We start from the raw sequence: 12,644 nt of genomic DNA, 5'->3' as shown, positions 1-12,644 counted from the left end.
AATCTTTGCTCTTGTCATCATCTATCTGCTTGGTGTCAGTTGTCTAGGTTTCCTCTTTCAGATTGCAGACTTCCAGGGCCCGACTCTGAGATGCTTTATGAATGGGGGCCCAGATCTTCCCAGACTAGACATTTTAGGGGGGTGGGGCTTCCTCTTAACAGATCATTTTAAATGTGAGATTAAGGGGTCCCTCAACTCCTAAATGCCTCTGAAAGTAAAAGGTGAAGGTGGTTTAAGTAGGTCAGCACAGGAGACCATAAAAGGACCTGTGGTACTGGAGAAATCATGTTTACATAGTTCATTGTTCTGGGAGCATGATGTATTTTCTAGGGGATGCGAGGTACTTTCTAACCCTTGTGTACATATTTGATTATTAATTTATTACGCGTAGGACTACTACATGCTATGTGACACGGATCAATTTCTTGCTCTCTCAATTTTTCACGCACGCACACGCACACACACACACACACACACACACACACACACACACACACACACACACACACACACACACACACACACACACATCACCTTATTGTACAGCATGTTGCTGTTAACAGAGACCAGAGAACATGTAGAGTTTATTATGTCCTGTTGTTAGTGTGTTTAACACGTGGGGTAGGCTGGTGAATATCCCAGTGACAGTCCTTGAGGAGTCACTGAGAAGCGCTCACCCTGATCTTGGCAGCCATCGCACAGAGCGTTGGGCCTGAGCAAAACACATCCATGAGATCACCTTAAAAGGAGGGGAATCTTCACTGTTATCATAAACCCAATGAAGCGCTTCGATGGCTTCACCTCAACCAACAGTTTGTAGTCACTCTTCTGTGGCACATGTAGCTTCTGTTCTGTTTGACTAGTTGTCTACTGCAATGGGTGAGTCAAGGGTGTAGAGTGTGTTGTGTGAGGGACCACAAAACAAAATGTCCTGAGTAATTTGTCAATATAGGCCTACATAAACCCTTCAAGAAAAATGACTTGAATATGAAAGATTTGAAAAAAGATTCACTCAACAAGGATCTTTTGATTAGGAGCTGTCAATATTCAGGCCTCACCAAAGTCCAAATACTAACAGGTTTTCTTCCTGTTTGGACAGTGAAACACTTCTTTTTCATTTCACCGCTGTTATAAACCATCTCTAACAAACACTGAAGTGAAAAACAAACAGTATCTCTGCTACCAAATGTGGTGAGAAAGATCACTGGGCAGCATGATCTTTATTCTACTCATTCATTTGAGTTAATCCAAGCATTTGTATTTGTAGCCAGGTTAAAAGCAAACGAATAAAGAAATTCCTCAAAACTCAGGGAACATTGAATCATATTTTTGGATTGGGTTTGGTAAACAAAATCTGGCTTCTGGATTTAAAATGTACGGGATACATTTTCATTTTTAACTCCTGTATCTTCTTCACTGACATGAAATTGCTATAAAAAGCATTTCTTATTTTATCACTGCACTAAAGTATTTCTGGTAAAGTGGAAACTGACGAGACAAACCCAAACACTTGGGCAAAGTGGTAACTGTACCAATTGGCCGAGGATAGCTGTCATTGAATAGACAATTTTGGCTTTTTAATTAAAAGTAAAGAATAGAAAAGGTTTGAGAAAGGTACATCCATCCTGTGGAATGATAGCCACTGGGCTTTCTGTGGCCCTTCTTGGGCAGTGCATACTGACAACAACAGTACCACAGGAGCAACACAGGAGCCCAATAAAGTAACACATGTGACACGTGTAACACATGTTGATCAGAGCGCTTTTTTGCCCTGACATAATTGGCTCTTCTTGTTAATCTCTTTCTTCAAAAAAAAAAATGTGATGTATGACATTGTGACACAACATTTTAGTAAAATGGTATGTGCAGTGCCAGAGCTTTTTTGCAGTAAAATGTATACACTGAGTATAGCAAACGTTAGGTACACCTTCCTAATATTGAGTTGTAGACAGGTAGAGTGGTGAATGAGGTGAGACTCTCACTTCTATAAAAGGAATCTCCTGCCCTCTGGTTCTTCTAGCTTCTCTTCCTCATGAAGAGTGTCACTACTCTAGCTCTTACAGAGTGCGAATTATAATTCAAATAAAATCAAATTGTATTGGTCACATACACGTGATTAGCAGATGTTATTGCGGGTGTAGCAAAATGCTTGTGCTTCTAGCTCCAACAGTGGAGTAATATCTAACAAGTAATATCTAACAAATTACACAACATATACAGTTGAAGTTGGAAGTTTACATGCACCTTAGCCAAATACATTTAAACTCAGTTTTTCCACAATTCCTGACATTTAACCCTAGTAAAAATTCCATGTCTTAGGTCAGTTAGGATCACCACTTTATTTTAAGAATGTGACATTTCAGAATATTAGTAGAGAGAATTATTTATTTCAGCTTTTATTTCTTTCATCACATTCCCAGTGGGTCAGAAGTTTACTTACACTCAGTTAGTACTTGGTAGCATTGCCTAGAAATTGTTTAACTTGGGTCAAGCGTGTCGGGTAGCCTTCCAGAAGCTTCCCACAATAAGTTGGGTGAATTTTGGCCCATTCCTCCTGACAGAGCTGGTGTAACTGAGTCAGGTTCGTAGGCCTCCTTGCTCGCACACACCTTACGTTTTGCCCACAAATGTTCTATAGGATTGAGGTCAGGGCTTTGATGGTCACTTCAATACCTTGACTTTGTTGTCCTTAAGCCATTTTGCCACAACTTTGGAAGTATGCTTGGGGTCATTGTCCATTTGGGAAACCTACTTGTGACCAAGCTTTACCTTCCTGACTGATGTCTTGAGATGTTGCTTCAATATATCCACATCATTTCCCTTCCTCGTGATGCCATCTATTTTGTGATTTGTAAAAGCAAAAGTGAGGAGGCGCATCAATGCAAATAGTCCGGATGGCCATTTGATTAATTGTTCAGAAGACTTATGGCTTGAGGGTAGAAGCTGTTAAGGAGCCTTTTAGACCTAGAATTGGCGCTCCGGTATTGCTTGCCGTGTGGTAGCAGAGAAAACGGTCTATAACTTGGGTGACTGGAGTCTTTGACAATTTTGGGGGCCTTTCTCTAACACCGCCTAGTAAGAAGCTTGGCCCCGGTGATGTACTGGGCCATACGCACTACCCTCTGTAGCACCTTCTGGTCGGATGCCAATCAATTGCCATACCAGGCGGTGATGCAAATAGTCAGGATGCTCTCGATGGTATTGTTGTGTTATTTGTTCACTCATGTTCCCTTTATCTAATATTAGGTTTTGGTTGAGGATCTGATAACATTCCGTATAAAAACTATGTAAAAGTTGGGAAAATTAGAAAGGGGGAAAATACCTTCTCACGGCACTGTATGTCTAACTTTATGGCCCTGCCTTCCACAGAACTAGGTCCTCTGTCAGAGTGTTGGGAGATGTGACACGACAAGGGCTGTTATCTAAAAACCCAGAGCGGCTGATAGAGGAGAGGCGCTTGGAGACATCTTTATCACAGAGATTTACCCAGTGGGAAGGACAGGGTACATGTCAAACATTGTGCCAGAGGTTGGCCTTGTGGTCAACACAGCTGACTCTAAACCACATATAGCCCCAAACAGCACTGGGTATGAATCCCTAGTGTGCCACCTTCTATGCTGTCTATTACATTCTGTTTAGTTTAGCACGGTCTTAAAATAGAGAAAAATGCCAAATGGGAGTTTGGTTAATCCCCCCCAGCATTGGATGTTGGTTCAGCCCTGTTGGTCACCCTTTGTCATTCTGACAGCCTTTATAGGTCAATTGTCTGACTTTGATGATATATTAACTCTGAACCAATTCCTGGCCAGCCAAAGTAGAATGGGCTCAACTTCTAAGGCAGGGGTACTCACGTACTATTTGAGAAGGTCCGGTCAGAAAAACATCCTTGGTGGCAAAGGTCCGAAAGGATATTGTCATTTATTGGCTTAGTAACAAACCCGCACCTCGCAACCCATGTGATCCCAAACTATTCAAACTGTTCACACCCCTTTTGTTGGCAGAGAATACATTTAGCATTTTGAAAGCTTATTTCCTGCAATTCTACACATTTTGCCATGGTGCAGAGACAAAATGTTGCATTTTAAAGCTAATTTCCTGCAATTCTACATTTGACCATGTCTTATGTGTGTTGATATGGTATCAGCGGTTGAGGCCCAACAGTTCCATTTTGTCGGGACCAGTGGTCCGTATTGACCCTGTTCTGGGTCCAGATCTGGGCCGCAATCCGCCTGTTGAGTACAGCTGTTCTAGGGCTTGCTTCCTCTCAAGCACTTGGTCAGAGAAATTTCATAGAAATGGGATGGGATGGTTCCTCTCTCCCGGGTCCAGTGTCCGTATCCTTCATACGGGTCTCTTGCCACACTGGTAGGGCTGAAGCCTTCGGATAGAGGGAGGGAGGGGCAGGCAAAGCTTCCGGAAGCCCTCCAGGAATTAAGGGATCAGGCTTGGCAAACAGTTGCCTCAGGGGAAAAAGGTAACTCTTTCACTTGTGTTGACTCCATCGTATCACATCAGAGAAAATGGATTGTGGCCTGAATATTAATTTACTGCATTGGGCCAAATCAGGCTCACACAGAGTGTTTCTTGGTAATCTTAAATACATCTATTTTGAAACAGAAGTATACACCTCATACACGTGGTTATGGGCTTAAAAAAACATGACACCTGTACCTTGTCAGATATACTGTGCATTCGGGAAGCATTCAGACCACTTGACCTTTTCAAAAAATGTCATTTACATTTTTTTTACCCTTATCAATCTACACACAATACAATACACACAATATACACACAATATATATATATTTTTTTTACCTGAAATATCACATTTACATAAGTATTCACACCCTTTACTCAGTACTTTGCTGAAGTACCTTTGGCAGCGATTACAGCCTTGAGTCTTCTTGGGTGTAACGCTACAAGCTTGGCACATCTGTATTTGGGGAGTTTCTCCCATTATGCTCTGCATATCCTTTCAAGCTCTGCCAGGTTGGATGGGGAGCGTCACTGCACAGCTATTTTCAGGTCTCTCCAGAGATGTTTGATCGGGTTCAAGTCCAGGCTCTGGCTGGGCCACTCAAGGACATTCAGAGACTTGTGCCAAACCCACTAATGCACTGTCTGGCTGTGTGCTTAGTGTCGTTGTCCTGTTGGAAGATGAACCTTCACCCCAGTATGAGGTCCTGAGTGCTCCATTCATCTTTCCCTTGATCCTGACTAGTCTCCCAGTCCCTGCCGCTGAAAAACATCCCCACAGCATTTTTCACTGTAGGGATGGTGCCAGGTTTCATCCAGATGTGACACTTGGCATTCAGGCCAAAGAGTTCAATCTTGGTTTCATCAGACAAGAGAATCTTGTTTCTCATGGTCTGAGAGTCCATTAGGTGCCTTTTGGCAAATTCCAAGCGTGCTGTGTCTGGCCACTCTACCATAGATGGTGGTCCTTCTCAAAGGTTCTCCCAACTCCCCAGAGGAACTCTGGAGCTCTGTCAGAGTGACAATTGTGTTCTTGCTCACCTCCTTGAACAAGGTCCTTCTCCCCTGATTGTTCAGTTTGGCCGGGCAGCCAGCTCTAGGAAGAGTCTTGGTGGTTCCAAACTACTTACATTTAAGAATGATGGAAGCCACTGTGTACTTGTGGACCTTCAATGCTGCAGAAATGTTTTGGTACCCTTCCCCATATCTGTGCCACAATCCTGTCTCGGAGCTCTACGGACAATTCCTTCGACCTCGTGGCTTGGTTTTTGCTCTAACATGCACTGTCAACTGTGGGACCTAATATAGACGTGTGTGTGCCTTTCCAAATCATGTCCAATCAATTTAATTGATTTAATTGACGACAGGTGGAAACAGCTCAATTTCGAGTCTCATAGCAAAGGGTCTGAATACCTATGTAAATACATACATAGATTTTTTTTTATAGATTTGCAAACATTTCTAAAAATCTGTTTTCACTTTGTCATTATAGAGTGTTGTGTGTAGATTGAGGAGGGGGGGAAATGATTGTATCAATTTTAGAATAAGGCTGTAATGTAAAAAAATGTGGAAAAGGGGAAGGGGTCTGAATAATTTCTGAATGTACTGTAGAGTTGAAATGTATTCAATTTTGAGTTTGCATCCCAATATTACTCTTATACATTACAGAAGCCTGAAATATATGTTTATTAATGTTTATTAATTATTAATAATAATAATGTTTATTATTAACGGCTGGAAACGGCTACCCAAGAGGCCAAGCCTCTGCAATAATAGCTGTGTAGAGGTTGAACATTGACATCGCTGAAACAATACCCAGCTTTGAGTTGTAAGTATTTTCAGCCTGGTATCACACTGATCCAAAAGATATTGTCATGGTTCTACCTGTCACCAGAGGGCGGCAGAGACCGTCCTAGAGACATTAACGACACTTAGGTGTGTCCTATTTACTCGTTATGATTTCCCTTTAAAAGAGGTGTGTTTTCTGTTTTGCTTTGCTGCCTGCCTGCCTGCCTGCGGTCTCCTGGATGAGCTGTTGAGACTTTGTGTTTTCCCAGTGTTACTATGATCCTTTGTTTACCGTTTCTCAGTAAAGTATTATGTTTATCCTTAACCACTGATTTCTCATCTGGTGTCTTCTTTGCACCTGGATCCAACCTCATCACGTCACAGCAAGCTTCTGCCTCAACATAGACCCAGCAGAGATCTCCCAGATCAAGAATGTTGTGACCCACCACAGAGCACTGCTGGGTGCTGCAGCAAGAACAACTCTCCGGAGACCTCCCGGGCACTTACCGACTTCCTCCAACCACAGTGCAACCCTAACCCAGGATGAGCCAATGCCCAAGTCTCATTGCCCAGTGCTACAAGCATTGCCGTAGTTCCTCCAGCGAACTTGCACTGGGAACCCAAGATCCCAGCCCCTGATAGGCATGACTGCCACCCGGGAGGATGCAAGGGGTTCCTCACTCAGTGCTCTCTGGTGTTCGAGCTACAGTCCTCCTCGTTCCACACTGATCGGGCCATGATCGCCTACATCATCTCTCTACTCTCGGGCAAGGCCTTGGCATGGGCAACAGCGGTGTGGGAACAGCAGCTACCATCCTGCAGCTCCATATTAGCCTTCACTGCTGAGCATCGACTGCTGAGCTTCAACCACCCAGTTGGCAGACGAGAAGCGGGAAGCCGACTGTTCAACCTCCGCCAAGGGGCCAGACCAGTTGTTGACTTCGCCATTGAGTTCCACCCACTCGCCACCGAGAGTGGGTGGGATACTGAGGCACTGGTCACCGCTTTCCATCTGAGTCTGTCTAACTCCATCAAGGATGAACTGGCCGCTCGAGAACTGGGAGAGGACCTCGAGTCCCTGATAACGTTGACTTTTCCACTCTCTCTCCCGAGTACTTCGACCTCCGGGAGGCCTTCGGTAAGAGATAATCCTCCACCCTCCCTCCTCATCATCCATACGACTGTGCCATAGAACTCCTACATGGCTCCACCCCTCCCTGAGGCCGTCTGTACTCCCTCTTGGCCCCTGAAGCAGCAATCATGGACAATTACATCCGGGAGTTGCTGGGGGCATGTTACATTCGCTCCTCTACATCCCCAGCTGGTGCAGACTTCTTCTTTGTGGGAAAGAAGGATGGAGGTCTGCGTCCCTGAATTGATTACAGAAGGCTGAACAGGATTACGATTAAGAATCATTACCCCCTACCCCAGATGTCCGCCGCCTTGGAGTTGGCCCGTGGGGCCCAATTCTTCACCAAATTGAACCTCCCCAATGCTTACAATCTGGTAAGAATCAGGGAGGGAGATGAATGGAAGACTGCCTTTAACACCCCAAGTGGCCACTATGAGCATTTAGTCATGCCCTTCGGCTTATTGAACTCACCGGCAGTCTTCCAAGCATTGATCAATGACACGCTTAGGGATATATTGAATCAGTTCGACGACATTCTGATCTTCTCCAAGACCCTTCCGGAACACATCCTGCAAGTCCTGAGACACCCCCCGCAGAGACAACTATACATCAAGATAGAGAAGTATGAGTTCCTTGTATGCCAAGTTTCTTTCCTGGGCCACATTATCTCTACATCCGTCATCCAAATTGACCCTGTAAAGGTGAGGGCGGTCACCGACTGGCCCCATCCCGCCTCTCAAGTCCACCTCTCACGGCCCTAACCCGCAAGTCCCTGAAGCATTTTTTGCTGGCCCCGAGGCTGACAGGGCATTTGGGGAACTCAAGGGACATTTCACCTCCAGACCCATCCTGATCCTACGTGTCCCTTCGTGGTAGAGTTGGACGCCTCAGACACCGGAGCAGGGCCGGCCCTTTCACAGCAGAATGAGTGGGACAAGAAACTGCACCAATGTGCCTTTCTCGCCAAGCGGTTCTCGCCAGCAGAACGCAACTATGATGTAGGCAACCAGGAGCTCTTGGCAGTTAAGTGGGGCCTTGAGGGGTGGAGACACTGGCACCTCATCCTTTTGTGATCTGGACGGACCATAGGAACTTGGTCTCCATTCAAGAAGCCAAGAGATTGAACGCTCGCCAGGCTAGGTGGGCTCTGTTCTTTAACAGGTTCAACTTCACACTAGCCTATTGTCCGGGATCCAAGAATCAGAAAGCAGACGCCCTGTCCCGCCAACACGATGTCTCTAACAAGGACAGAGACTCTGAGCCCATCATCCCCAGCTCCTGCATTGTGGCCACTATGATAAGGAATATTGAGACCATGGTCTGACAAGCCCAGACCTGAGAACCTGACCCCGGCGGGGTCAGACTTTATGTTCTGCGACCAGCCAGTTCTACAATGGGGACACTCCTCTAACTAGACATTGTTTGCCGTGTGCGTTTGTCTCCTGTGTGAGTTTTCCAGACTTGTCCCATTGATACTGTGATCCTAAATATTCTAAAATTAATTTGTAGGCCTGTAATAATTCGTAATTGACTTATATGTTATTAAATATTAGGGGGGAAATACATTTCTCAGAATGCATTAGATGAAACACTCCAGAATGCAAGGGAGCAGCCTAACATCTCATGGCAAAAATACAAATAAAATACTGTTTGACATTTTTTTTAAATTATAATCAAGCTAATTTTAAATGGTGTCTGTATTCTTTGCATTAATAAGTGGCAGATGCTTTTAGCAAAATGTTTGAGATTCATGTTTTATGTCTCAGTTTAATTTCTTTGAATCAAATTCTACTTCCTTCAAATTCTGCTTCCTGTGGAGTGTGGTCAATTAGAATTTCAATTCATGGGCTGAATTGAATTAAATACCGAATTGACCTCAAACCTGACAGATATCTAGAAATTGTGTCTACATCGATATGGGGTTATAAGGGGTGATGCATATGATAATACATTGCATTCAAGCAAAACAAGTTGTTGATAAAGCTGCAATGGGTAGACAGACAGACAGACCGACAGTTTCAAGTCAATCAAAACAATTGTCACCAACACCTTCAGAATTCACTCTAACAAGGCTCTTAGTTTCTTGAACTGTATAATGTAGTTTAAAAATGCTTTTGGGCCCTTTGACGTCAAATTTGACATGTCATGATGGTCCTCCAGGCACAACTAAAGTTGAAGTCGGAAGTTTACATACACCTTAGCCAAATATACTTATACTCAGTTTTTCACAATTCCTGACATTTAATTATAGTAAAAATTCCCTGTCTTAGTTAGGTCAGTTAGGATCACCACTTTATTTTAAGAATGTGAAATGTCAGAATAATTGTAGAGAGTGATTTATTTAAGCTTTTATTTCTTTCATCACATTCCCAGTGGGTCAGAAGTTTAAATGCACTCAGTTAGGATTTGGTAGCATTGCCAATAAATTGTTTAACTTGGGTCAAATGTTTTGGGTAGCCTTCCACAAGCTTCCCACAATACATTGGGTGAATTTTGGCCCATTCCTCCTGACAGAGCTGGTGTAACGGATTCAGGTTTGTAAGGCATCCTTGCTCGCACATGCTTTTTCAGTTCTGCCCACACATTTTCTGTGGGATTGAGGTCAGGGCTTTGTGATGGCCACTCCAAAACATTGCCTTTGTTGTCCTTAAGCCATTTTGCCACAACTTTGGAAGTATGCTTGGGGTCATTGTCCATTTGAAAGACCCCTTTGTGACCAAGATTTAACTTCCTGACGTATGTCATGAGATGTTGCTTCAATATATCCACATAATATTCCCCCTTCATGATGCCATCTATTTTGTGAAGTGCACCAGTCCCTCCTGCAGCAAAGCACCCCCACAACATGATGCTGCCACCCCATGCTTCACGGTTGGGATGGTGTTCTTCGGCTTGCAAGCCTCACCCTTTTTCCTCCAAACCTAACAATGGTCATTATGGCCAAACAGTTCTATTTTTGTTTCGTCAGACCAGAGGACATTTCTCCAAAAAGTATGATCTTTGTTCCCATGTGTAGTTGCAAACCGTAGTCTGGAATTTAAAAATATATATATATATTTTACCCCCTTTTCATGGTATCCAATTGTTAGTAGTTACTATCTTGTCTCATCGCTACAACTCCCGTACAGGCTCGGGAGAGACGAAGGTTGAAAGCCATGCGTCCTCCGAAATACAACCCAACCAAGCCACACTGCTTCTTAACACAGCCGCACCAATGTGTCGGAGGAAACACTGTGCACCTGGCGACCTGGTTAGCGTGCACTGCTCCCGGCCTGCCACAGGAGTTGCTGATGCGCGATGAGACAAGGATATCCCTACCGGCCAAACCCTCCCTAGGCCAATTGTGTGCCACCCCACTGACCTCCCGGTCGTGGCTGGCTGCGACAGAGCCTGGGCGCGAACCCAGAGTCTCTGGTGGCACAGCTAGCATGGCAATGCAGTGCCCTAGACCCCTGCGCCACCCGGGAGGCGTAGTCTGGCATTTTTATGGTGATTTTGGAGAAATAGCTTCTTCCTTGCTGAGCAGCCTTTCAGGTTATGTCCACATAGGACTAATTTTACTCTGGATATAGATACTTTTGTACCCGTTTCCTCCAGCATCTTCACAAGGTCCTTTGCTGTTGTTCTGGGATAGATTTGCACTTTTCGCACCAAAGTACGTTCATCTCTAGGAGACAGAACGCGTCTCCTTCCTGAGCGGTATGACAGCTGCGTGATCCCATGGTGTTTATACTTGCCTACTATTGTTTGTACAGATGAACGTGGTACCTTCAAATTTTACAAAGTTTATTTGTCACCTGCGCCGAATACAACAGGTGTTACAGTGAAATGCTTACTTACAGGCTCTAACCAATAGAGCGAAAAAAGGTGTGTGTGTGTGTGTGTGTGTGTATATAAGTAAAGAAATAAAACAACAGACAAAAAGAGTATCAAGGCTATATACAGACACCGGTTAGTCAGGCTTATTGAGGTAGTATGTACATGTAGGTATGGTTAAAGTGACTATGCATATATGATGAACAGAGAGTAGAGTAAAAAGAGGGGTTGGTGGGTGGCGGGACACAATGCAGATAGGCTGGTTAGCCAATGTGTAGGAGCACTGGTTGGTCGGGCCAATTGAGGTAGTATGTACATGAATGTATGGTTAAAGTGACTATGCATATAAGATAAACAGAGAGAAGCAGCAGCGTAAAAGAGGGGTTGGGGGGGGCACACAATGCAAATAGTCCGGGTAACCATTTGGTTACCTGTTCAGGAGTCTTATGGCTTGGGGGTAAAAACTGTTGAGAAGCCTTTTTGTCCTAAACTTGGCACTCCGGTACCGCTTGCCATGCGGTAGTAGAGAGAACACTCTATGACTGGGGTGGCTGGGGTCTTTGACAATTTTTAGGGCCTTCCTCTGACACCGCCTGGTGTAGAGGTCCTGGATGGCAGGCAGCTTTGCCCCAGTGGTGTACTGGGCCGTACACACTACCCTCTGAAGTGCCTTGTGGTCGGAGGCCGAGCAATTACCGTACCAGGCAGTGATGCAACTGGTCAGGATGCTCTCGATGTTGCAGGCATTTGGAAGTTGAAGGATGAACCAGACTTGTGGAGGTCTACAATTTTTTTTCTGAAGTCTTGGCTGATTTCTTTTGATTTTCCTATGATGTCAAACAAAGAGGCACTGTTTTTGAAGGTAGGCCTTGAAATACATCCACAGGTACTCCTCCAATTGACTCAAATGATGTCAATTAGCCTATCAGAATCTTCTAAAGCCATGACATAATTTTCTGGAATTTTCCAAGCTGTTTAAAGGCACAGTCAACTTAGTGTATGTAAACATCTGACCCACTGGAATTGTGATACAGTGAATTATAAGTGAAATAATCTGTCTGTAAACAATTGTTGTAAAAATTACTTGTATCATGCACAAAGTAGATGTCCTAACCGACTTGCCAAAAATGTAGTTTGTTAAACAAGAAATTTGTGGAGTGGTTGAAAAACGAGTTTTAATGACTCCAACCTAATTGTATGTAAACTTCTGACTTCAACTCTATAGACAATTTGGGAAGATTCAACCTTTTCAACCCATCCAACCCCCATGACCCCTAATTCAACGTACAGCCTCCTGGGAACACTTTTTAACAATACTCTTTACATTAATAATTGACTATTCTACAGAGGATGGAAGCCAGTGTTTTGTGTAACTGCAGGGAGAGAATGAAGGACCATGTTGAGGAAGAATTAAGCCACTTCCTTTTGCCAC

This window comes from Oncorhynchus tshawytscha, linkage group LG19 (assembly GCF_018296145.1).
Source record: "Oncorhynchus tshawytscha isolate Ot180627B linkage group LG19, Otsh_v2.0, whole genome shotgun sequence".
Classification (NCBI taxonomy): Eukaryota; Metazoa; Chordata; class Actinopteri; order Salmoniformes; family Salmonidae; genus Oncorhynchus; species Oncorhynchus tshawytscha.
This window is presented reverse-complemented; position numbering follows the sequence as displayed.